Genomic DNA, 25,351 nt, shown 5'->3' with positions numbered 1-25,351 from the left:
TTGTTGTTAATAAAGTATGTCAGTTTCTTCATGCACCTACCACAGCACACGGGATAGCTGCAAAGCGTATACTGAGATATATTAAAAATGGTCCAAGCATTGGTCTGACATTCAGCAAGTCATCATCCACTCTTGTTAGTGCTTTTTATAACTCTGACTGGGCAGGCTATCTTGATGATAGGTGTTCAACAGGTGGTTTTGAAGTGTTTTATGGACCAAATTTAATATCATGGTATGCAATGAAACATGCTACAGTTTCAAGGTCTAGTACAGAAGTAGAGTACAAGGCCCTAGCAAATGCTACAAAAGAAATTATTTGGGTTTAGTACATGCTCAAGGAACTTGGAGTAAGTCGTGGGCATAATCCATGTTTATGGTGTGATAACCTTGGTGCTACATACCTTTATGTTAATCATGTGTTTCATGCTCGGACTAAACATATTGAGATAGATTTCCACTTTGTTCAAGAAAGGGTTGCTAATGAACAACTGGAAATAAGATTTGTTCACTCTAGAGATCAGATTGCAGATGGCTTCACCAAAGCATTACCTACAAGGAGTTCTGAATCTTTCAAGCTAACCTCAACTTGGTTCCATTGTGATTAAGGGAGGGTGTTAAAGGATATATTCATGTGTACTATGAGGATAGGTTGTTAGAGTTGTTAGGAGTTTTCTCTTGTATTCTCTTTGTACACTAGATGAATCCTTCATGTACTCTATCTCTACTTTCCTTCCTTGAGTGCCAAGTTGTATCAAGACTTTTTATACATCATGTGGGGGTTTTCCCTCGTCAATACAACAGCGAACCGTCGGCCTCAACAGGCAACGTGTTACATCCAGTTTTACAACTTCTCCCACACACACATTATATAACATGCACTACTACATGTTGCTGCTAACGCGACACTACGATCAAAGACCCTTCGACAAAACTATGTGCGATGCATTAATCGCAAACGTTGGTGTAAAAAACTGTCAAAAAAGTTGCAAAACATTTGCGATGGAGGATGCATCAAACACGGTTCAAATTTTAGTTGTGTGTGCGATGCTGGGCATACGGTTCAATTCAATTAACTATTTGCGATGTGGCAGAACAAAAGAAATGGGCAGCCAGATGAAGGCATGTGTGATATACGGCTTACGGTTCACTCAGATGAACTGTTTGTGATTAGGCAACACAAAAGAAATGGTAAACCAGATCAAGGTGTGTGTGATATATAGCATGCGATTCACTCGGATGAACTGTTTGCGTTGGTACAAGAGAACAGAAACGGTTCAATATATCAAGATGTGCGTGATACGCGGCAAACAGGTCTATAATCAGAAATGTGTGCGAAGCCCGATAATAACACATATGATTGCTTCTAATAAGACGTATGTGATATGCCATGTCTACACAACATCTATTGGCCATAAGGATGCGAAGAGGCATCCTATATCAGCAAGGACTAGTTGCTCCACCAGTAGCTCATCTAAGAGAACTCTCAAGTTAAGTGTGCTCAGGCTGGTGCAGCCATCAGATCGGTGACTGGATGGCAAGTTGTCTTGATGTTAAATTAACTGATGGGATGGGTCATCCCGGTCAAATTAAATTACCTTTGACCTGAATGATCCATCCCATGAGTTGATTTAACCTCGAGGTCCTTGTTTTTTATTTTCAATTTTATTTTTTAACACATATTAAAGAAGGTCTACCGCATTACCTTTGACAATGTGCGATACATTGCATACAATTGATCCATCCGACCTGTTTGTGGTGGAATAAGTCATGTGTGTTGTGGGCAAACGCTTGCTAGTATTCAACCGTTTGTGATTGATGAATTAATCACCGGCGGGTTCCCTAGTGTGGTCTATGTTCATCTGATCATCATCTACTTCTTGTGCTAGCTCGATGTTCCTTCTATGCTAAGTTTCCATTAATTTGATGGTGTTTTATGAACACGCCACTGTATCCCGCCATTTCCTCACATGTTTCCCACCACCCAGCGATATTGCGCATGAACCTAGGCGGCGCACGACACATGGAGGCGACAAGCGCAGCCTATAGCACATCCACCTTTTCCAAGCATGCCAACCCACCAAAGCGCAGCCTCTGCCATCAACCTCGTTGACGAGGAAAATGAGCAGGCGCAACGGCCCATCGAGGCCAAGGCACTCCCCGGCAACGCGATGGACGACATCGTGATGCGCGTCATCACCAGGGTTGAGCAGACCTTTGGCGCATGGCGCTTGAGCGTCGCGGGTCAAGATAGGCATGTCAGCGCCGACAGGCTGCAGCTCGCCGCACAACATGATCGATGGTGCGCCGCAGAGCAAGCTAGGCGCGTCCGCGACGATAGGCTGCAGGTCGCCGCATGGTGAGACCGTTGGAGCGCCGCAGAGCGAGAGGCGCGGCGCGCCGCATAGCAAGAGCGGATCCATCGGCGCTTGCCTGTTGTTGACACGGCGTCGCAGCTAGGTACATGTCCCATCAGTACCCCCATTCCTTGCCAGGAGTGGGCAGAGGCCCACTATGGCGTACTTGCACCAGAGGCCGGCCGCGTCGTACTTGCACCGGACACATACCGCGCCGTTCACATGGGTCACGCTGTTCGCCTTGTCCGCGGCCCGCTCGATGCCAACGCGCTGGTCGATAGGCTCGACCGCCTCCTTGGCCCAGGTGTCCACCTGACGCAGTAGAGGAACATGGCCGTCGCATCCTCGAGCTGGTGATATCCGATGAAATAGCCAACTTGGAGCTCGAAATCGCGCTCCAGATGTACCGCAAGCGTGTCAACCGCTTGGACGAACTCCTGCATGAGTTTAGGCAGAGCCAAGAGATACCGTAGGCAAGGGCTGCTGGTCATGGTCTCATGGACGCTTTTATTTTGTTGACTCATTTCGACGTGGATAGCTATCTATTCACAGCAATCATAATATTGCTCTATTTATTCCTCTATTTCAATGGGTGTACTCTGTTTTCCATTCTTATATGTTCTATTTCAATGTGTGTATATACGCTTTCCATTCTGTATATGTGGATGATAATAGCTAGATTCAAATTAGTATACAAAAACAGATAGAAAATGGAGTTCATAATATATATATTAACTGTTCATTAGTTAGGGTCAGTATTCCGGCAGCCCCTCGCCAGCAGCTCCCTGGTGTGCGGCGTATTCCTAGTGCGGAGGCAGTACTCCGCCTCTTCCGCCTCGCAGCGCTTGATGTACCGATCTGCCTCTTGCTAGTGGATGAGCACGAACGATCTTGCCATTTCATTGGGCGCCCACCGGAGCTCCTCGTCGGTGGCACACTCGAGCTTATCGGCCCACCTCCACAAAGCAACGAGGCGCCCAGCTCCTTTGACCTTCCTCGCGAAGTACCCATCTTCGTACACCTCCTCCGCACGACGACGCGCCCGCCCCCAAATCTCCGCCGCCTCCTTTCTCCAAGCGCATCACGGGCTTCACAGGCCGCCTGGTACCTGGATTCCTTATCGGCCATCTCCTTCTTGAACGCCACTTGCCTGGCTTTCTCAGCCGGCGGCAGCGACTTCCATAAACAAAGATTGTACTGGCCCCAAAACCAATCCAAAGTTGGGGGATCCGGCGCAACCTCGTCCGGTGGCGCATAGGGGTCCTCGTCGCAGCTATTCGAGTGAGCATCCTCGCGGGCGGCGACTCCTCGTCGGCGCGTGGGAAGATCGGCGGTGCCATGGCAGAGATTTGAGAGAGAGAGAGAGAGAGAGAGAGAGAGAGAGAGGGCGAGCGAGGGAAGGATGTAGATGAGAATGCAGGTAGGACGACGTGAGCATGGTAGTATTTATTGGAAGCCAGAATCTAGATCGAGGGGAACAGTACACACACCGGTCGCTGGAATTTACGAGTACTGTAGTTTGAGTTACACACGATTCCCACAGCAACATCCATGTGTGAACATAATAGCTGATGGTTTCCAATATAGAACCGTGTCTACTTAATGATCCCCGCCACTCACCTACCAAACCTTGAGCCGCGAGATAGAGTGCCAATCATGTGGGGGCCGGTTGTCTTGCTAGATCTTTACATGTTCTTTTTTGAACACAAGATATTTACATCGTTTGGTGATTTTTAACTCGCACACAAGTATACAAAAATATGATTTTTCAAACCGTTATGGTTAGCCGTTGCATGTAGATGTAGTTCAAACTTGAATTGCGGTCATTAAATGGCTAGAAAATTACTTACAGGTCTTTAAAAGGTCAAATGACCCCTGAAATTTTCCAAATTTTCACATGGCAGTTGTATTAGTGCATGTTAAACATAGAAAAAATTGAAGGCCGTAAGAGGAAGCTATCTCCCGTTCATCATCAAACATGCATTGTACCCTCTCAGAACCATGAACCTTCTAGTGAGTTGCTCCGGTTTGTGAGGGGGGTGTCCAAACTTTCATCAAACAGGCCAATTTTTTACCACATCTTCTTGGTGGCATGACATTACATCAAGCAAGGTTTCATGTTTTTCTGCTCATTTTTTATTTTTTCAGAATTAAAATGACATGGCACTCCATGCATGTGCCCATTCCGTGAGACCAATATGTTTGGAAATTCCTTCTATTTTACTGCACATGGAATTAACTCGCACACAAGTACATAAATATGATTTTTTTTCAAACTGTTATGGTTAGCCGTTGCATGTAGATGTAGTTCAAATTTGAATTACGGTCATTAAATGGCTAGAAAATCACTTAAATGTCTTTAAAAGGTCAAATGACCGCTAGAATTTTCCAAATTTTCACAGTACAATTGTAGTAGTGCACGTTAAACGTAGAAACAATTTGAAGGCAGTAAGAGGAAGCTATCTCCAGTTCATCATCAAACATGCATTGTTCCCTCTCGAAACTACGAGCCTTCTAGTGAATTGCTCCGGTTTGTGAGGGGTGTGTGTCCAAACATTCGTCAAACATGCCAATTTTTTTACCACATCATCTTGGTGGCATGACATTACATCAAGCAAGGTTTCATGTTTTCTGATCATTTTTTTATTTTTTGGAATTAAAATGCCATGGCACTCCATGCATACATATGCATGTGTCCATGTCGTGAGACCAATATATTTGAAAATTCCTTCTAATTTACTGCACATGGAATTAACTCGCACACCACTACACAAATATGATTTTTTTTAAACTGATATGGTTAGCCGTTGCATGTAGATGTAGTTTAAATTTGAATTACGGTCATTAAATGACTAGAAAAGTCACTTAAATGTCTTTAAAAGGTCAAATGACCTAGAGAATTTTCCTAATTTTCACATTACAGTTGTAGTAGTGCACGTTAAACATATGTAACATCCCAAAATTCTAAATTTTGGAATGTTATACAAATAGATAGTTATGACTGATTGTTTGATTGATTGTGTGAAATTGAGTGAAATTCGAAACTTTTGAAAGTTAAATGAGAGGGAATAAAATGACTTTCCCAAACTTTCATTTTGCATTCGTGATCTCCGTGAATTCAAATTCTTTTCACCACAAAACCCTGGAGAGAAGATGACATGACTTCTTCCATTTATTTAAATGACAAGGGGTGTTGAAAATATATGAATTTCATTTGGAAAATATTTATTCTGGAACTTTATGCAACTCAATGATTTTCACGAGCGAAGATAAAATGACTTCTTCAAAACATATGAAATATGAGTTGGGAGTTTCAAAGAATTAAATTCAAAGTTCTTTTGAATTTATTTTCAATTTGGAGTTATTGAGTTTCATTCAAATTATTTGTCTCCAAAAATAAAATATATGGAAAATAGGGTAACATGATTCCCTACATCAGAAAATTGGAGAGAAATAAATTTGAATTAATTTTGGTATTTTTAAAATGGTTTTTGTTGGCTTTTATTAGAGCAGTAGCACTGTTTGAATTATTTAAATTAGTGTGAATTTTATTTCATTCTATAAAAATGTGCATCTTGTAGAAAATCTTTTTCTGAAAATTTCGATATATTATATGCCTATATTATATTTTATTTTGGTGGTTCATTCTATTTTTTGTTTTCTGGAAAATCTTTAAAAAAAATATTTTTCCCACCGCCGACCTGGGCCGGCCCAGCTCCTGCTAGGCCGAGGCCCAGCTCCGCGCACCGCCATCATCCCCGTCGCTGAGCCGAACTCCGGCCGGAGCCCGAGCCGCGCCCGCTGCCGCCTTGCCCCTTCCCCACGCCTCCCGAGGCCACCCCTCCTCCTTAAATACCGGGCCACCCCGGCCCCCTCTCTCTTCTCTCTCCTCGCCGCCACCTGCTCCGCAAACTACCGCGCCGCCGACAACGAGATCTGTGCCGCCGCCGCCCGCTGCTGCATGCCACCGCTCTCCACCGCCACAGGCGCGCCTCACTACCGTCGCTGCTTGCACCGACGCCCGCGCCGCCTACTACCATCGCCGGGGCTACCTCGCTCACCGGAGCTGCCGCCCCACCTCGCCGTTGACCTGGCCGCCATCAACGAAGAAAACCATTGAAAACCGCCGGTAAAACCGCCGAGCCACCCCGGTTTACTTTGGTTTTCTTCGATTTTGCCCGAACATTTTTTTATTAGTGGACGTTCGCTCGTTTAGGATCTGGAGCGGACAGATTCGTTAGTTAGCGTTCGGCAGCGAACGTCTGTTGTTTAGTATTTTTCTTTTTCCTTTTAATTTCGGCCAGGGACCTATCTGTGATGATTTTATTTACAGATTAGTCCCTGATTTTCAAACGAGCACATCTTTTCACCCGTTTATCCAAATCCAACAAAACCAATGCCCACTTCTTCGTTATGATCTCCTCTATCCAGTAAAACAACTTAAACATGTTTTTGATAGTTTAAATTTTGAATTGCAAACAGTTTAGTATTTGAACTTTATTTGATCATAACTTGAGTTTATTAACTCCGTTTGAGTTAATTCTTTTTGCAAATCAAAGCTCTTGATCTAAACTTTCTGATAAGGCAAAATTCACATAATTTTGGTACTGTTAGTAATTGTTTTATGTTGCAAGAGTTATTCGCTTGGTTTTGATGTTTTCCAAATCGTACTCTTCGTTCTTTCCGATCCTTTGAGTGATTGCTTATGTGTGGTTATTATTGCTTGCTCACGATAGATTGACCGGAGTGTGACGAATAGAACTATCAAGAGTTTTGAGTGCAAATCATCTTCATCAACATTGCAGGCAAGTTCACACTTTGATCATATCCCTTTTCATATCCAGTTTTTATGCATTAGATCAATCCTCAAACATTGCATGATTAGGATCTAATTAAATTGTGGGTTTTGGGAAGTAGATTGAGGTAGTACCTATTACCTGTTTTATTACCAAACCCTTGGGAGTTACTTCTACGTTTGCTTATTTTGCCATGCTATGCAAGTAGACATGGATTGGGTGAGTGATTTTCCATGACAGATGTGAGATTGTTAATTAATGGTTTATTTAAGGTGGCAGCATTAATACACATCTGGGTGGATTGAGATACCTGGTTATTCCAGGATTGCCTGTCTAGGCACCTGGGTAGACCAGGATTGCCTGTTTTTTTATGGACCGCCACCCAGGCTCAAAGGGATCATAAGATTATTCATGCTAGAAACTTCCGTGTGCAGCCACATGCTATTATGGGCTCTAGCATAGTTGACTAAGTCGTGCGAACTCTTACAATGGTAGACTAGCAGATGTAGGGGAAAGTAGGTGTACCGGTCTACCCATCGTAAGGTGCTAGCGCTTCTGAAAGACTATGTCTCGGTCATTCGTTTCTCAAACACCATGTAGTGCGAGAAAACCAACGGAGGAGATCGAGTCATGTGGGGAAAAGTGCGCAAACCTCTGCAGAGTGTATAAACTAATCATGATTAGCCGTGTCCCCGGTTATGGACATCTTGAGTATCTAGTACTTGGATTATCATGTGAATCTCATCATGTTACTTTAATTAATTTGTTGGGTTTTAATGATGATGTACTTAATTGGGATTGAGAATGCTGTCAACCATTCTCAATGTTTAACAACCACCATGATAGTTAAATAAAATTTATTCCTTTGCAGTAGGGAAAAATTGGCTTTACGCAAAACTGTAACCATAGAGCTTTCCACCAGCCAAATATGCATGTAGTGATAGCCTTTATTCATCATTGCTCTATGGTGTGAATTTGCCAGTACATTCAATGTACTGACCCTTTGTGGCTGCAACGTCTCATGTTGCAGGATCTTGACGAGTAAGTGATACCTTAGGGTTACGATTCCTATACTCAACTTTGTCGTTGGTGTTGATGGGAATCCACAACCTTGTTACTTCCGCTATTTGGATTGAGGTAATAGTATTTACGTTACTTTATACATGTGATTTACCTCTGTTATAAATCCTCGAGTATTGTGTGTGTCAGCATACCGATCCAGGGATGACACTTAAGCACAGAGACTTGATCCATTCGGGTCGGGTCGCTACAAGATGGTATCAGAGCACATGTTGACTGTAGGACGTGACCCTAGAAAACTGGCAAGCCCATAGGAAAGATTTTCTCTACTTTTTTTTTCAAAAGATCTCTTACCTCTCTTCTCTTCTGGGCTTATTCAAATATTTCCTTTTAGTGTGACTATACCCCTTTCCCCTTTTGACCACTCGAAGATCTGACTGATGAGACCACTCCAAGAAGGACCAGATATCAGACAACTAAGACCACTTCGGAATGAAGAGGATTTTACCGAGCATTATGATGATGGAAACTACGACGGATAAAGACTTCGAAGACTAGGAGAATATGAAGAATTTCTAGATTTGGTATGACCAAGGAAGGCACCCCTTATGGAACTTGGAAAACTATGGAAGCTGTCAATACCCGAGATCAAGGTGTGTTGGAGAAAGACCGGAACATGGAGCATTAGAACTCAAAGGTTTTGTCAAGAAAGCACCAAGGCAGGAGATATCAATTATGGAATGATAGCTCATGGCAATAACATGGGCATAAACACGGTTATCTATGATGTTATTGCCCGCTTATACTATTATCACCGGGCTGAGTTAAGCATGTAGATGCATGGAAGGATTGGATGGTAGAAGGCTGATGGAGCATCTGTCGGCAAAGGATGCACTTTTAACCTTAGTCGGTGTATCACCAGGATCTGGAGTATTACACCAGGAAGTTTAAGATGGACCTTCAGAAAGCTGTATTTGATAAGGGAGCATTTTGTGAAGAACTCGGAACCTTGAAGCTGAAAGTAGCCAAGCTGGAGGAGTAAGACCTCGAGATACCGGAGATCTGTCAGGAACTGAAGGACAGTAGGGCATGGTTCATGCCAAGGATGTTGGAACCCAAAAGTTTGGAACGCAATTACTAAATATTAAAGGATGTCACTAAATACTTCGCGTCAACAGAGATCTGGCATAGGACCTTGAGAAGGATAAGCATGATCAGAAGAAGCTATCAGAGACATGAACAAGACTTGAAGAGTTTGGTGACGTTGAAAATTTATTGACCACTAGAAGACCAAACCCTGTTGTACCTACGTTAGATGCGACGTTTGTGAGCTGTCATTTGTTTGATGTTTTTCCAACAGCCACAATAAAACCTGTCTTTTCAAAACTATTGTTTGTACTGTGTGCATCCCTCTCTATGTCTCTTATCCCACCCCAAAACCCATGGACCCCATAGAGGATGAATGGAGATGAGCTTGTATTGTCTGGACCAATGAGTCAATTGGAGATAGACCAATGGATTCAGAACATGGAGGATCACATAAAGAATAACCCTATAGTCAGAAAGGATATGGCCCAGCATGCTCTTCCCTTCTTTGAAAGAGGTGCTGCTACCTGGTGGAGGATGTACCAAACCATCAATGGATGGCAAGGAGTAATCGCTTGGAAGGAATTTAAGTTGACTTTGCCAAAGTCTCGGTTTGTGTCCCAGGAATTTAAGCCTTATGGAAAGGATATGAAGAAACCTTGTGCATACAAGCTTTGTGGAGAAATAGTACCCAACCATAAATAAAACAAGGATGAATACCCTCATAAGCGGGGGATTACCAAAGGAAGTTAGCCGAGGATTTCAGGAAACTTCGGTTGGAGATTGTTCCCAAAGGTTTTGTTGCAGCAATGGAAGTTCAGTCTACATCGTTGGGAAAGATCCGTGAAGCTCAGAAGGATGACAAAGAGATTGCTGAGGTAAAATAGAGGATGAGCAAAGGAAAGGCCAAAGGTTTTCATAAAGGATGAGCACGACATCTTATGGTTCGAGGACCGTGTATATGTTCCCAATAATGCAAAGATCAGGAAGTAAATACTTCAGGAGGCTCATGACTCACCATACTCGATTCGCCCTGGAAACACCAAGATGTATTTGTATTTGAAGGAGTGTTTCTGGTGGACTAGTATGAAGAAGGATATTGCGGAGTATGTAGTCGTAAGTGATGTATGCCAGAGAGAGTAAAAGCAGAGCATCAGAAGCCAGCAGGATTACTACAGCCTTTGCTGAGACCCGAATGGAAGTGGGGATAAGCTTGGCATGGATTTGATTACAGGATTTCCTAGAACCCGAACGGGACATGATTCTATCTGGTTAGTAGTTGATTCGCTTGACCAAAGTGGCTCACTTTATCCTAGTGAAAACCACCTATACAAGTGCAAAGTTGGCCAAGATATATTTGACCAGGATCGTATGTCTGCATGGAGTTCCGAGGACCATCGTATCATATAGAGGAACACGGTTTACCTCAAAGTTTTGGAATCAGCTGAGCCACACTTTGGGTACTAGGCTAGAGTTCAGTACAGCCTTTCATCCGCAGACAGATGGATAAATTGAGAGAGTCAAACAGATTCTAGAGGACATGTTGAGAGCGTGTGCGCTAGATTATGGATCTAGTAGGGATGATAATCTACCTTACGCGGAGTTCTCATTCAATAACAGCTACCAAGCCAATTTGAAGATGGCCCCTTTTGAAGCTTTGTATGGGAGAAGGAGCCAGACACCGTCGATGTGGGATGAAATTGGAGACCGTCAGTTGTTTGGACCAAATGTGATCAAGGAGTCAGAAGAGAATGTTAAGTTGATTCGAGATAGACTGAAGGTAGCTCAGTCCAGGCAGAAGAGTTATGCGGAATCAAAAACGCAAGGAGGTAGTTTATGAAATTGGAGACAGAGCATGTCTTCATGTGTCCCCTCTACGTGGAGTTAAACGATTTGGAGTTAAGGGAAAGTTAGCCCCGAGATTTGTAGGACCATATCGAGTTTTGGAGCGTATGGGAGCAGTGGCCAACAAGTTGGAGTCATCCGAAGCACTGTCAGGAGTTCATGATGTGTTTCACGTTTCCCAGTTGAAGAAGTGTTGTGCAGAGATGGCCAATATTCCCCTGTAAGGACGCTTGACCCTGGAAAGGATAATGATGTTCCACGAAGTGGAGTATGGACTTCATAAGTATATGTTTTTATCTCGGTATGTGGGATATCCCACGAGGATGAAGAGATGAATTACTATTGGATATAAAGGAGGTATGATGTTGGAAATATGGACCAATGAAAATTCCATGATGAGTCTGAGTAATCATGTCCTAGTTTGGTGCCGATAGAAGGAAGGAAGACAGTACAATTGGATGGATTTAAGAATACTAGGAAGTTGGAAGTTGGAATAATGATCAGAAGCCCGAGGATAAGTTCAAGGACTACAAGTGATGAGGTGGACCCATAACCCACAGGCCTCAGGACCTGCCAAGAAGCAAGCACACTCTTGCTGAAGGAAAAACCCTGGAAGAGGATAAGCCTTTATCAACCGACGATTTTATAGGAGCAACGCAAACCTGAGAGTGGTGAAGGAACCATAGATGTTTGTTTGGCTTGAAGAATCAATGGATTTATCCGAACTTAGTTCGTCGACAAGAGAAATTCTGCAATGCTTGAGAGGATGACCGAGTGTTAGAATGCGAGATTCGCTAAACCTTATACAAGGTAATGATTTGAGTGCGGGATGGATTGATCACCATACCGACTTACTCTTATTATTCACTTTGCTATGTGGGATGGTAAATCTGAGTGACTTACCCATAGTAGAGAGACGACGATATTAAACCTTGTTTAAACCTTAGAATGGTATAAGTACCTTTCCTTGTACAAGGCAGCTGTTGCCAAACGTAGGTCATACGGTGAGGTTCAACCCAGACCCATTTCCTGCAGGAGAAACCATAAATTGTTGACCACCATGAGATATCAATAGTTGTTTAGTATTGGCGCCAGACCCGTCTAATAAGGAGACCCAGTCATAGAGGAACCTTACCAAGATGAAAGGACAGAAGTATTGAGGAAAAGGTTATGCCACTATCGGAAGAGCCCGAGAAGGAGTTTTCCCGAGAATTTGAGAAGACCGGCCCCGCCAAGAATAAGAATGGAGTATACGAATTTGATGGGACCGTAACCATGCTTTTAAGGGGGGAGCACCCCAGACCTCGCGTGATGTTCGATGGATTTTGAGAAAGACCCTGAACCTAACCTATTTCTTTCTAGCCTCTCCGAATCTCGAGGACGAGATTCATTTTAAGGGTGGTAGGTTTGTAACATCCCAAAATTCTAAATTTTGGAATGTTATACAAATAGATAGTTATGACTGATTGTTTGATTAATTGTGTGAAATTGAGTGAAATTCTAAACTTTTGAAAGTTAAATGAGAGGGAATAAAAGGACTTTCCCAAACTTTCATTTTGTATTCGTGATCTCCGTGAATTCAAATTCTTTTCATCACAAAACCCTAGAGAGAAGGTGACATGACTTCTTCCATTTACTTAAATGATTTTCACGAGCGAAGATAAAATGACTTCTTCAAAACATATGAAATATGAGTTGGGAGTTTCAAAGAATTAAATTCAAAGTTCTTTTGAATTTATTTTCAATTTGGAGTTATTGAGTTTTATTCAAATTATTTTTCTCCAAAAATAAAATATATGGAAAATAGGGTAACATGATTCCCTACATCAGAAAATTGGAGAGAAATAAATTTGAATTAATTTTGGTATTTTTAAAATGGTTTTTGTTGGATTTTATTAGAGCAGTAGCACTGTTTGAATTATTTAAATTAGTGTGAATTTTATTTGATGCTATAAAATGTTCATCTTGTAGAAAATCTTTTTATGAAAATTTCGATATATTATATGCCTATATTATATTTTATTTTGGTCGTTTATTCTAGTTTTTTGTTTTTTGGAAAATGTTTAAAAAATATATATATTTCCCACCGCCGAACTGGGCCGGCCCAGCTCCGCGCACCGCCATCATCCCCGTCGCCGAGCCGGACTCCGGCCGGAGCCCGAGCCACGCCCGCTGCCGCCTTGCCCCTTCCCCACGCCTCCCGAGACCACCCCTCCTCCTTAAATACCGGGCCACCCCGGACCCCTCTCTCTTCTCTCTCCTCGCCACCGCCCGCGCCGCAAACCACCGCGCTGACGACGACGAGATCTGCGCCGCCGCCGCCCGCTGCTGCATGCCACCGTTCTCCACCGCCACAGCCGCACCTCGCTGCCGCCGCTACTTGCGCCGACGCCCGCGCCGCCTACTGCCGTCGCCGGGGCTGCCTCACTCACCGGAGCTGCCGCCCCGCCTCGCCGTTGACCTCGCCGCCGTCAACGAAGAAAACCATTGAAAACCGCCGGTAAAACCGCCGAGCCACCCCGGTTTATTTTGGTTTTCTTCGGTTTTGCCCGAACATTTTTTTATTAGTGGACGTTCGCTCGTTTAGGATCTGGAGCGGACAGATTTGTTAGTTAGCGTTCGGCAGCGAATGTCTGTTGTTTAGTATTTTTCTTTTTCCTTTTAATTTCGGCCAGGGACCTATCTGTGATGATTTTATTTACAGATTAGTCCCTGATTTTCAAACGACCACATCTTTTCACCCGTTTATTCAAATCCAACAAAACCAATGCCCACTTCTCGTTATGATCTCCTCTATCCAGTAAAACAACTTAAACATGTTTTTGAAAGTTTAAAATTTGAATTGCAAACAGTTTAGTATTTGAACTTCGTTTGATCATAACTTGAGTTTATTAACTCCGTTTGAGTTGATTCTTTTTGCAAATCAAAGCTCTTGACCTAAACTTTCTGATAAGGCCAAATTCACATAATTTTGGTACTGTTAGAAATTGTTTTATGTTGCAAGAGTTATTCGCTTGGTTTTGATGTTTTCCGAATCGTACTCTTCGTTCTTTCCGATCCTTTGAGTGATTGCTTATGTGTGGTTATTATTGCTTGCTCACGATAGATTGACCGGCGTGTGACGAATAGAACTATCAAGAGTTTTGAGTGCAAATCATCTTCATCAACATTGCAGGCAAGTTCACACTTTGATCATATCCCTTTTCATACCCAGTTTTTATGCATTAGATCAATCCTCAAACATTGCATGATTAGGATCTAATTAAATTGTGGGTTTTGGGAAGTAGATTGAGGTAGTACCTATTACCTGTTTTATTACCAAACCCTTGGGAGTTACTTCGACGTTTCTTATTTTGCCATGCTATGCAAGTAGACGTGGATTGGGTGAGTGATTTTCCATGACAGATGTGAGATTGTTAATTAATGGTTTATTTAAGGTGGCAACATTAATACACATCTGGGTGGATTGAGGTACCTAGTTATTCTAGGATTGCCTGTCTAGGCACCTGGGTAGACCAGGATTGCCTGTTTTTTATGGACCGCCACCCAGGCTCAAAGGGATCATAAGATTATTCATGCTAGAAACTTCCGTGTGCAGCCACATGCTATTATGGGCTCTAGCATAGTTGACTAAGTCGTGCGAACTCTTACAGTGGTAGACTAGCAGATGTAGGGGAAAGTAGGTGTACCGGTCTACCCATCGTAAGGTGCTAGCGCTTCTGAAAGACTATGTCTCGGTCATTCGTTTCTCAAACACCATGTAGTGCGAGAAAACCAACGGAGGAGATCGAGTCATGTGGGGAAAAGTGCGCAACCTCTGCAGAGTGTATAAACTAATCATGATTAGCCGTGTCCCCGGTTATGGACATCTTGAGTATCTAGTACTTGGATTATCATGTGAATCTCATCATGTTACTTTAACTAATATTGTTGGGTTTGTTTAAAGATGATGATACTTAATTGGGATTGAGAATGTTGTCAACCATTCTCAATGTTTAACAACCACCATGATAGTTAAATAAATTTTATTCCTTTGCAGTAGGGAAAAATTGGCTTTACGCAAAACTGTAACCATAGAGCTTTTCCACCAGCCAAATATGCATGTAGTGATAGCCTTTATTCATCATTACTCTATGGTGTGAATTTGCCAGTACATTCAATGTACTGACCCTTTGTGACTACAACGTCTCATGTTGCAGGATCTTACGACGAGTAAGTGATATGTTAAGGTTATGATTCCTATACTCAAGTTTGTCGTTGGTGTTGATGGGAATCCACAACCTTGTTACTTCCGCTATTTGGATTGAGGTGATAGTATTTACGTTACTTTATTCATGTGATTTACCTCTGTTATAAATCCTCGAGTACTGTGTGTTAGCATACCGATCCAGGGATGACACTTAAGCACGGAGACTTGATCCATTCGGGTCGGGTCGCTACAACATAGAAAACAATTATAAGGCCGTAAGAGGAAGTTATCTCCTGTTCGTCATAAAACATGCATTGTTCTCTCTCGGAACCACAAGCCTTCTAGTGAGTTGCTCCGGTTTGTGAGGGGTGTGTGTCCAAACTTTTGTCAACCATGCCAATTTTTTTACCACATCATCTTGGTGGCATGACATTAGATCAAGCATGGTTTCATGTGTTCCTGATATTTTTTTAGTTTTTTTGGAATTAAAATGCCATGTGACTCCATGCATACATATGCATGTGTTCATGTCGTGAGACAAATATGTTTGAAAATTCCTTCTAATTTACTGCACATGGAATTGACTCGCACACAAGTACACAAATATGATTTTTCAAACCGTTATGGTTAGCCGTTGCATGTAGATGTAGTTCAAATTTGAATTACGATCATTAAATGGCTAGAAAATCACTTAAATGTCTTCAAAAGGTCAAATGACACCTGAAAATTTCCAAATTTTCAGATGACAGTTGTATTAGTGCATGTTACACGTAGAAAAAATTTAAAGGCTGTAAGAGGAAGCTATCTCCCATTCGTCATTAAACATGCATTGTTCCCTCTCGGAACCACGAGCCTTCTAGTGAGCTGCTCCGGTTTGTGAGGGGTGTGTTTCCAAACTTCCATCACACATGCCAATTTTTTTACCACATCATCTTGGTGGCATGACACTACATCAACCAAGGTTTCATATGTTTCTGATATTTTTTAAGTTTTTTCGAATTTAAATGCCATGCCACTCCATGCTTAATTGTGTCATAGCTGTTAGACCAATATGTTTGAAAAATCCTTCCAATTTACTGCACATGGAATTAAATCGCACACAAGTGCACGAAATATGACTTTCAAACTGTTATGGTTAGCTGTTGCATGTACATGTAGTTCAATTTTCAATTATGGTCATTAAGTGGCTAGAAAATCACTTAAATGTCTTAAAAGTTCAAATGACCCATGAAATTTTCCAAAATTTGACATGACAGTTGTAGTAGTACTATAAAATTTCTCGTTCATTTTAAACACCATCTGTTGCCACTTTACTCTAAATTCATCTTTCATAGCTAATAAAAAATATCTACAACATCACACACAGTTGTTTTCTAGGAACCGTTTGTGATGAAAATATCTGGGTCTATTTAAGTCTCCCTCCTTAAGCTTCGCCGGCTCGTCTGCTCCAGTGCTGGCAACCCCCGAATCCACGAATCCTGATCCCTATTCTCGCACCCCCTTCTTGCAAAGATGACAACATGGAAACGCTTCGTGAAGGCCCGTACAATGGCCGCGTCCCCTCACCCCCCCCCCCCCGAGCGCTGCCGCCTGCGCCGAGAGAGCGGCCGCCTACACCAGGAGTGTCGCCGTATCCGCATTGAGCGTGGTCGCTTTTGCCGAGAGGGCGTCTGCGGCATCCGACAGGGCAGCTGCAGCAGCCGAGATGGCTGCAACTTCTGTTGTGACGGCGGCTGCAAACACCGAGAGCGCTCGAGCTGCCATCCGTGCCGCCGATGTTGCCCTGGCCTGGGTCAAGGCCATCCATGCCAAGATCGAGGATGCACACGCCAAGATATTCCAGGCCACCTCGGACTCCAGCATGCAACCCACGTCTGAAAAGGCGGCGGTGGCCATGGAGCACCTGCTTCCTCATGAGGTCGTCGAGTGGGACCTGGAGATGCAGGAGGCAGAAGAGATCGAGGAGCGCCGGGAGGAGGAGTTGTGCATGGCCGAGGTCAAGGTAGAGAAGAGTCTGTCCGTCAAGGAATCGGCGGTGGAGTACCAACGCGAGCTCTGGCGCAGCCACTACTATGAGTACTACAGCCTTGAGGGCGGCGCCGAGGACGAGGACGAGGATGCGGTCAACTTCAGCAGGGGGGCGCGGGGTCCACCAACGGCGGCATGTCGCCAGGACAAGTCATCGACATCTCATCTCACACCGGCGATGCATAGGCCGGCGTGGCGGCGTATTTGTTAAAATTATGTGTACTTAGGCTTTGTTTTTAATGCTGGTCTTTTGTTAGAGCAATGTTTAGGTCAACCGGCTCTGTTTAATTACTAAAATTGCTCAATTCAGTAAGTGTGGTATGTCTGCTGTACGCTCTTTTGTGTGCCCAAATTAGCAAGCGATGTTAAATTATGCAATGACGTACCCGGGGAAATTTCCACCAAAATTTGAATTATCAAACTCATCCCATGCGCGTAAAGTAGAAGAATCGTTTGCGATGCACACAATCGTTCAAAGTGAATGGTCCCACGGCACCGCGCACAAAGTTTCCCTCCACATTTCCAAAATTTTGGCCTACCGCCAAAATATCTACCCCCGCCCCCCTCCCCCCTTCCCCACCCCCTTTTCTCCCCAACCACAAGTCACATTTCCCCTGTTTCCTCCTTCCTTCCTTCCTTCCTTCCTTCCTAAGCTATAGCCGCTTCCTCGCTCTTGCCGTCTCGCATCCTACCGCCGGGGTCGCCATGGTCTTCTTCAAAGACCTCTCCAGCGGTTCCTCCTCCGGCGACGACTCCTTCACCACCCGGGTATGCCTCTCTTCTCTCTCTCGGGCTATGACTTGGAATGAAGGGTTTTTACCCGGCGGTCAATTTGAGTCATTTCTTCCTCTTGTAGCTCCCTAGGACCATCAGTGGCAATGAATGGAGCGGGGTGGCTGAAGATCTATCTGCTCGTTGTCACCATCAATCTCCATGCGTGAAGCTAGTTGCGTTTGAATCTGTGGATAGTGGGAGGAAGATTCTGGCATGTGCAGAGAAGGTTAGACCCTCTTTCGTTGTTACAAATCATTTGTTAGATGTGATTCAGACACTGTCACGGTCCCAACCCATTCATACTACACCTTCAACGAAATGCATCCTAAGACAGTGTCACAGTTTGTACCTAGTATCTAAAATTGTTGCCATCTCATCAGCGGTGCCATTAGAAAATTATTTTGCACCGCTTTAGCAGTTTTTGCAGACAACTTTGGTCCACACATCCGAGCAGCCAAGCAGTAAAATACTAAAGCTTTATGGCACAAAGGAACTGGGCATCAAAGCAACTAGGTGCTCCGGAGTCCGGGTCCCTGATTTTTTTCCACTGCATCGGCTCGCCAGTGCAGAGCACCGGTGTGAGATGTAGCAACAGTTGTATTTACACCAGTTTTGGCATACATAGTGGACGGCCTTAGTGCTATTAGTTCTATGTTACTAAATTTGTGCATGTACATACCTGTTAGTATCAATTTGCTGTCATCCAAACACTATCGCTATGTTGTTGCAGTTATATTTACCTTCCTCATAAGCTGTTCAATTTGTTATTTATTGTACATGAGTAAGAACTTGTAGCGTTGTTGTAGTTAATTATAGCTTCTGATGTTCCAGAATTTGGTTGTTGTCTCAGTAGCAATAAATTCATTTGCACATTGATCTTTTTGAGAAGATATGTCATAATTAACATGTTTCTTCAGTTTTTCAAAATAAGCATTGGTGATTTTGTATGTTGCTATAAACCCATTTACCCTAAAATTGTTACTAATCTAGTTTTAAATATTATAGGACGAACGGAAGTGTTCTTACTTGGAGTGGGTTGATCAAGAGTGGCCACAGTCTTTGAAGATGTGCCTAGCAAAGCTCTAGAGCATGTATGAGGAAGAGAACAAAGAAAGTGTTGTCAACGCCGAAGAATATTTGAAGATGCGGGATAAAAAGAGGAAGGTGGAGAATGAGCTCAGATTTTTTAAATCAGACTTTGCTAAGATGGCGTTGGCGAAGGAGGAGGCACTTTCCCAGTTGGCCAGTGCAAAACAGGTTCTTACTGAACTGAAAGCAGAGGTGGATAAGACGAGCCTGGATGATCTCGATTAGGGAAATGAATATATTGTCATTATGAAGTTGAACTAGCTATATGGTGTATTGTGTTGTTTTCATGTAGCTATCATACTGTGATGTTATAATATATTTATGTGCCTGAGATGAAATTGGCAAACAGTTGTTCGATATGAAATGTGAATTTGCATAATACTGGAATTATTAATTGTAAACTAATAAACCTGCTAAATGTGTCATGGAACTTTGCAAACGGTTCTAGCAGTAAAAGCGCTTGTGATGGATAGCCCAATGCCACACAGTTTTCTTCGTCAAATCGTGTGTGATGTAGTTGATAAAAGCAAACGGTTAACCAAGGCAGAGTGTGTGTGATAGTTACACCTTTCACACACGAGCCTACACATAAAACTGTGTGGGATGTACATATGAACGGAAACGTTTTCCCTGCATTGACTGTGTGGGATGTACATAAGAACGGAAACGTTTTCTCTGGATTGACTGTGTGGGATGTACATAAGAACAGAAATGTATTCCTTGGATTGACTGTGTGATATACATACCTACGGAAAAAAAAATTGGGATTCACCGTGTGGGATGTACATACCTACGGAAATGATTGGGTTTTGATGCCTCGCCCGGTCGCACATGAGCTCATTTGGTGTCCCAGGAGGGCCTATCCCCGACGATTTCTGGGTCGTGTGGGAAGGACCCCCCTATCGCCCACACTTACTTGGCGGCGGTTCCAAATGTCGTCGTGGAAAGGGGTTAAAAACCGTTTGTATAGCACCGACGCGTACCAGTGATGGCAATGATGTTTCTCACACACACATATACAATGGAAATTATGTCTCTCACACGCACATATACCATGGTAATTATGTTTCTCACACATACCATCGCAAACTTCTATTGAATAAGTTAAATCAACATGGTGAAAAATAGCGGGAAAAAGAGCATCTACAACCCTCCACAACATGAATTCAAATACTATATGGACTATGAAGCAAAAATACCATCTACCATCTATAATTGTGATGGCAATTTCAGCCTAAGTACCACAAAAAATAAGGGTATATTTGCATAGTAACAGGGAGGGTTGAAACCACAAACCCCTCCCAACAACAACAAAATCGGACGGCCAAAGTGCTCACCCCTCTGGCCGTCATGGCCACGACGGTCGCCGCCGCACCAATTCCCAATGACCACTGATACGTCTCCAATGTATCTATAATTTTTTATTGTTCCATGCTATTATATTATCCATCTTGGATGTTTTATATGCATTTATATGCTATTTTATATGATTTTTGGGACTAACCTATTAACCTAGAGCCCAGTGCCAGTTTCTGTTTTTTCCTAGTTTTTTAGTTTTATAGAAGAGGAATACCAAATGGAGTCCAATTGACGTGCCAATTTTTGATGATTTTTTATGGACCAAAAGAAGCCCCAGAAATGAAAGAGTTGGGCCAGAAGAGTCCCGAGCCTTCCATGAGGGTGGAGGGCGCGCCCTACCCCCCTGGGCGCGCCCCCTATCTCATGGACGACTCGGAGACCCCCCCTGACGTGAGACCGACGCCAAAAATTCCTATAAATACAGAAACCCCCGAAAAGAAACCTAGATCGGGAGTTCCGCCGCCGCAAGCCTCTATACCCACCAAAAAACTCTCGGGAGCCCGTTCCGGCACCCTGCTGGAGGGGGAATTCATCACCGGTGGCCATGTTCAACATCCCGGCGCTCTCCATGACGAGGAGGGAGTAGTTCACCTCAGGGTTGAGGGTATGTACCAGTAGCTATGTGTTTGATCTCTCTCTCTCTCTCTCTCTCTCTCTCTCTCGTGTTCTCTCTATGGCATGATCTTGATGTACCGCGAGCTTTGCTATTATAGTTGGATCTTATGATGTTTCTCCCCCTCTACTCTCTTGTAATAGATTGAGTTTTTCCTTTGAAGTTATCTTGTCAGATTGAGTCTTTAAGGATTTGAGAATACTTGATGTATGTCTTGCGTGGGATACTCGTGGTGAAAATGGGGTATTCTATTGATTCACTTGATGTATGTTTTGGTGATCAACTTGCGGGTTTTGTGACCTTGGTAATCTATGTATAGGGGTTGGCACCTGTTTTCGTCTTGACTCTCCGGTAGAAACTTTGGGGCACTCTTTGAAGTTCTTTGTGTTGGTTGAATAGATGAATCTGAGGTTGTGTGATGCATATCATATAATCATACCCACGGATACTTGAGGTGACATTGGAGTATCTAGGTGACATTAGGGTTTTGGTTGATGTGTGTCTTAAGGTGTTATTTTACTACAAACTCAAGGGATGTTTGTGACACTTATAGGAATAGCCTAATCGATTGATGGGAAAGAATAACTTTGAGTTGGTTTCGTACCCTACAATAATCTCTTCGTTTGTTCTCCGCTATTAGTGATTTTGGAGTGACTCTTTGTTGCATGTTGAGGGATAGTTATATGATTTAATTATGTTATTATTGTTGAGAGAACTTGCACTAGTGAAAGTATGAACCCTAGGCCTTGTTTCCTACCATTGCAATACCATTTACGCTAACTTTTATCACTTTTTACCTTGTTGTTTTATAATTTCAGATTACAAAAACCTATATATACCATTCATATTGCACTTGTATCACCATCTCTTCGCCGAACTGGTGCACCTATACAATTTACCATTGTATTGGGTGTGTTGGGGACACAAGAGACTCTTTGTTATTTGTTTGCAGGGTTGTTTGAGAGAGGCCATCTTCATCCTATGCCTCCCACGGATTGATAAACCTTAGGCCATCCACTTGAGGGAAACTTTCTACTGTCCTACAAACCTCTGCACTTGGAGGCCCAACAACGTCTACAAGAAGAAGGTTGTGTAGTAGACATCAAACTCTTTTCTAGCACCATTGCCGGGGAGGCTAGGTAAGCGGCACTAACACCCTATCAACTAAGCTCTTTTCTGGTGCCGTTGCCGGGGAGGTTAGTGCTTGAAGGTATATCTTTAGATCTTGTAATCGAATCTTTTAGTTTCTTGTTTTATCACTAGTTTAGTCTGTAAAAGAAAACTACAAAAAATGGAATTGAGGGTGCCTCATATGCTTCACCTTTTTAATATCTTTTGTGAAAATGATGGAAAGGAAAATTGTGCCCAAGTGCTAGAAGAAGAATGCATTAAAATGTTTGGTACTAAATCTTTGAATGATGATCATGATTGTAATGTTGTTAGTATGAACTCTTTGAATATCCATAGTACTAATGATGATTGAACTAGTCATGATGAAAATGTCTCTTATAAGCATGTCAACTTTTGTGGAGTGCATAGAGTTTGCAAGTACACACCAAATAGGGAAGATAGATTTTGCAAGAGGCATAAGTATTTAGAAACTAAATGGTTGCAATAAAGGCTAGATGTTTGTGCTAAAAATTTAAATTTTCTTAGCCATCCTTGTGAACTTTGCATTGAACGTGGTCATTTAAATATCCAATGCAAATTGTTCCATGATCGTATCGTGTCCAAAAATTGTGATGACTTGATTTCCCTTGCGCATCATAGTGAACTTAGTTTGCTTGTGGGTTATGAAGAAATGAAACGTATAACTAAGGATATGCCAGAATTTGTCCTTGATAAAGTTCTTGATTTTGATCTAGAGGAAATTTATATGTATTGTGCGGTGAATTGCATTGAAAATCCTTATATTGCCAATTAAATAAAGACAAGAAAACAAATAAAAGAGAATACTAATGAAAGGGAAGAGATTTCCCAATATCCTCCTATTTTTTCTTATGATAAATCAGGTAACAAGGAGGAGCCTTCTATTCAACCAATCTCATTAAGAAGGAGCTCCAAAAAGAGGATTAAACCCACACATGATGTGAAGAAGAAAAAGAAAAAACGGAGAAGCAAAGGTAAAAAGGCATCCCTCCCAAATGATGTTTCTCCTACTACTCATTGTAATGATAATTGTTGCTATACTATTGGTGTTATCCATACTACTAATGATGAGAGTGATTATGATTATGATATGAAAAGGCCCATGCTTGGGGATGCTATGTTTGATGAGAATGACATGTTTGAGAATTTATTTGCTGCAATTAATGTTTGTCCCAAGCTTGGGGATGCTATGCTTATTAATGATGATATTTTTAATCTGCCAAGTTTTGATATGCAAATTTATTATGATGATTCAATGCCTCCTAATTATGATGATTATATTGTTGACAGTGGATTTGGAGAGGTCGTGACTTTATTTAGTAATGATTCCACTATCTCGGAAGAGGTTTCAATTGATTATGATGAGAACAAAGTTGCTACTTATGATGATTATTGTGATGATACTTGTGCTATAAAAAGTAGTGATGATTATATTTATAAAACTTGTAATTATTATGATTACCCTTTTTCTAAACATTGCTTTTTTAATGTGGAAACAATTTATAGTATTCGAGTTTCTTATGATACTCCCACTATTCTGAATGAGAAGAATTTTGCTTATGTGGAGAGTAATAAAATTTATATGCGTGGGGATCATGGAAATAATGCTTTATGTGATGGTTATATTGTTGAATTCATCCATGATGCTACTGAAAATTATTATGCGGGAGGAATATATGGTTGTAGGAATTACAATAATATCAAGTTTCCTCTCTATGTGTTGTAAATCTTGAAGCTATGCTTGTTTTGCTTTCCTATGCTAGTTGATTCTTGTTCCCATAAGTTGTTTGCTCACAAAATCCCTATGCAAAGGAAGTGGGTTAGACTTAAATGTGCTAGTAATATTCTTCATGATGCTCCCATTATGTTTCAATTCTTATCTTTTCTGTGAGCATCATTGAAATCATCATGCCTAGCTAGAAAGACAATAAAGAAAAGCGCTTGTTGAGAGACAACCCAATATTTACCCTTACTTTTTTTGGGTGCACACATGATTAAGCCACTGTAGTAATCATGTTTTATAGCTTTTGTTTCAATAAAGTGCCAAGAAGAACCTTTGGGAAGACTTGGGTGAAAGTTAATGTGATCTTGCTGTAAAAAACAAAAACGAGAATAGATGTCATTTTTTACAGAAGAGTGATTTTAAGTTGATTATTTTTGCAGAAGATTAATAGACAAACTCCTCAAGTCCAAAAATTTATTTCATAATTTTTGGGGTTACATAAGTATTCGAGAGTTACAAATTACTACAGACTGTTCTGTTTTTGACAAATTCTGTTTTCTATGTGTTGTTTGCTTATTTTGATGAATCTATGAGTAGTATCGGAGGGTATGAACCATGGAGAAGTTGTAACACACTAGATATAACACCAATATGAATTTATAATGAGTTCACAATAGTACCTAAGTGGTGATTTTATTTTCTTATACTAACGGAGCTTACGAGTTTTTTGTTGATTTTTGTGTTGTGAAGTTTTCAAGTTTTGGGTAAAGATTTGATGGACTATGGAACAAGGAGTGGCAAGAGCCTAAGCTTGGGGATGCCCAAGGCACCCCAAAGTAATATTCAAGGACAACCAAGAGCCTAAGCTTGGGGATGCCCCGGATGGCATCCCCTCTTTTGTCTTCGTTCATCGGTAACTTTACTTGGAGCTATATTTTTATTCACCACATGATATGTGTTTTGCTTGGAGCGCCATTTTATTTTATTTTGTTTTTCTTGCTGCTTGAATAAAATATTAATATCTGAAATTCTTAAATGTTAGAGAGTCTTCACATAGTTACATAATTATTCGACTACTCATTGATCTTCACTTATATCTTTTGGAGTAGTTTGTCGTTTGCTCTAGTGCTTCACTTATATCTTTTAGAGCACGACGGTGGTCTTATTTTGAAGAAATAGATGAACTCTCATGCTTCACTTATATTATTTTGAGAGTCTTTTAGAACAGCATGGTAATTTGCTTTGGTTATGAATTTAGTCCTAATATGATGGGCATCCAAGAGGGATATAATAAAAACTTTCATATAGAGTGCATTGAATACTATG

This window comes from Triticum aestivum, chromosome 7B, assembly GCF_018294505.1.
Source record: "Triticum aestivum cultivar Chinese Spring chromosome 7B, IWGSC CS RefSeq v2.1, whole genome shotgun sequence".
Taxonomy (NCBI): Eukaryota; Viridiplantae; Streptophyta; class Magnoliopsida; order Poales; family Poaceae; genus Triticum; species Triticum aestivum.
The sequence above is the reverse complement of the archived record's forward strand: the minus strand, read 5'-3'. Positions refer to the sequence as shown.